This window comes from Labrus mixtus, chromosome 15, assembly GCF_963584025.1.
Source record: "Labrus mixtus chromosome 15, fLabMix1.1, whole genome shotgun sequence".
Taxonomy (NCBI): Eukaryota; Metazoa; Chordata; class Actinopteri; order Labriformes; family Labridae; genus Labrus; species Labrus mixtus.
The window spans coordinates 28,134,124-28,136,960 of NC_083626.1; the positions used below are offsets into that span (position 1 = coordinate 28,134,124).

Sequence of the window (2,837 nt, forward strand, 5' to 3'; positions counted from 1 at the left end):
TAGGCTTCTCTGCACTGGCTCCCTATACAGTCTAGAATAGAATTCAAGATCCTTCTTCTCAACTACAAAGCTCTAAATGGTCAGGCACCATCTTACCTGAAGGAGCTACTAGTGCCGTACTGTCCCTCGAGAACATTACGGTCCCAGAATGCAGGCCTGCTAGTGGTACCTACAGTCTCTAAGTGTACTATGGGGGGTAAAGCCTTCAGTTATCAGGCTCCTCTCCTCTGGAATCTTCCAGCCGGGGTCCGGGAGGCAGACACAGTCTGTATTTTTAAGAATAGACTTAAAACTTTCCTTTTTGATAAATCTTATAGTTAGGGCTGGTGCTGGTGTAGACCAGCTCTTAGTTATGCTGCTATAGGCTTAGACTACCGGGGGAACTGGCACCTTGAGCTCCTCTCTCTCTCTCTCTCCCTCTCTCTCCCTCTCTCTCTCTCTCTCTCTCTCTCTCTGCATATACAGTACATCATATTACTGCATGTATCTATCTATAAATCTCAGTCACTAACCACCTACTTTCCTGGGAGCTCTTGAGCTCTCTTAGGCTCCTCAGAGAACAACCCCCCACCGGATTGTTGATGGACGGTTTGCCTCCCCCCACCCCCTTGCTCCCTATCCCTCTTCCTGCATCTTATCCCATCTCTCCCCCTATCCCTTTCCAAGCCCGGCGCAGTCTAGATCAGTGGGCGCGCACTGTAGCTGTTCCCACTCAACGTTCTTGAAGCCAAAATACGCCGCTTACGGGCGCTTCCATATTGCGATTTTGACGTCATTTGGAGCCAGAGTCTGCGCAGTAGGGTCCGGCGGGAGGAGCCCTGGTAACACGCCCCGCCCATTTAGTGTACTGCCCTGATGACTTACGCAGCCCAGCTACGCCGAAAGCGCTCTGCCGGTCTACGATGAAGAAATGTGTAAGTACAACAAACCACCGTATTCAAAGTCTAATATTTAAACACACTGTGTTTTAAAAAATCCCGCTATTTTGATCATTATTGAAAATACGTGAGCTGCTGGGTCCTCTGTTTTTAATGAAATCGTTCTATATTTAATCTATATTTAAGCTAGGTTAGCACCACAGACCGTAGGCTACAGGTGGTAAGATATGTTGTATTCTGTTAGAAACTGGTAGTCTGTAATGTGATTCATGTCTGCTTTTCTAATATATTTAAGTGAACAGTAAATCAATTGTTTTTTGTGTCTTCATTTAGGCAAAGAAGAGATAAAAGCAGCTGGTCTGACATCTTCCACAGAGGTGAAGTGTAAGTTAAAATCATCTGTTAAAAGTTTATATCCTGTGATCTTTATTTAAGTTTCATAAGAGGATTGTAAAAACAAGTTATTGTTAACAATACAGTCTTCTAAAATAAAAATCACACTGAGTCATACACCAGCTAAATGTTAAATAGAAAGGTGATGTTTTCGTTTCCATTTTACAATCAACAGAACCTAAAAATGACTAATTTCAACCTTCGTCTGCACACCTGTTACAGAGGTCAGGCTGGGGTCACATAGTCTGAAGGAACCTCCTCCTTCTTTCACCTGTGCCAGACGCCCTGCTCATCCACTGTGGTAGAAATGACCTTACACCAGCAGCTCTCCCAGATGAAGAGTCCTCTCTGCCATCACCCAGAGGAGCTGATCAACGTCTGCACAACGGAAGAAGGTGGACAGAGTCTGGAGCTTTGTGACAGTGAGAAGGTGGACAGAGTCTGGAGCTTTGTGACAGTGAGAAGGTGGACAGAGTCTGGAGCTTTGTGACAGTGAGAAGGTGGACAGAGTCTGGAGCTTTGTTACAGTGAACAGTGAGAAGGTGGACAGAGTCTGGAGCTTTGTGACAGTGAACAGTGAGAAGGTGGACAGAGTCTGGAGCTTTGTTACAGTCAACAGTAAGAAGGTGGACAGAGTCTCGAGCTTTGTGACAGTGAACAGTGAGAAGGTGGACAGAGTCTGGAGCTTTGTTACAGTGAACAGTGAGAAGGTGGACAGAGTCTGGAGCTTTGTTACAGTGAACAGTAAGAAGGTGGACAGAGTCTGGAGCTTTGTTACAGTGAACAGTGAGAAGGTGGACAGAGTCTGGAGCTTTGTGACAGTGAACAGTGAGAAGGTGGACAGAGTCTGGAGCTTTGTTACAGTGAGAAGGTGGACAGAGTCTGGAGCTTTGTTACAGTGAACAGTGAACAGTGAGAAGGTGGACAGAGTCTGGAGCTTTGTGACAGTGAACAGTGAGAAGGTGGACAGAGTCTGGAGCTTTGTGACAGTGAACAGTGAGAAGGTGGACAGAGTCTGGAGCTTTGTTACAGTGAACAGTGAGAAGGTGGACAGAGTCTGGAGCTTTGTTACAGTGAACAGTGAGAAGGTGGACAGAGTCTGGAGCTTTGTGACAGTGAACAGTGAGAAGGTGGACAGAGTCTGGTGCTTTGTTACAGTGAACAGTGAGAAGGTGGACAGAGTCTGGAGCTTTGTGACAGTGAACAGTGAGAAGGTGGAAAGAGTCTGGAGCTTTGTTACAGTGAACAGTGAGAAGGTGGACAGAGTCTGGAGCTTTGTGACAGTGAACAGTGAGAAGGTGGACAGAGTCTGGAGCTTTGTTACAGTGAACAGTGAACAGTGAACAGTAAGAAGGTGGACAGAGTCTGGAGCTTTGTTACAGTGAACACTGAGAAGGTGGACAGAGTCTGGAGCTTTGTGACAGTGAACAGTGAACAGTAAGAAGGTGGACAGAGTCTGGAGCTTTGTTACAGTGAACAGTGAGAAGGTGGACAGAGTCTGGTGCTTTGTGACAGTGAAAAGTGAGAAGGTGGACAGAGTCTGGAGCTTTGTTACAGTGAACAGTG

General features: G+C 46.3%; 1 long non-coding RNA gene across 1 annotated transcript; it reads left to right on the forward strand.

Moving 5' to 3' along the window:
• Window positions 1-670: 670 nt before the first annotated feature.
• Window positions 671-1,651, forward strand: LOC132989617 (uncharacterized). Its single transcript, XR_009675928.1, has 3 exons — window positions 671-914; window positions 1,212-1,262; window positions 1,494-1,651. It is a non-coding gene; the product is annotated as an uncharacterized LOC132989617 (long non-coding RNA).
• The last annotated feature ends 1,186 nt before the right edge of the window (window positions 1,652-2,837 follow it).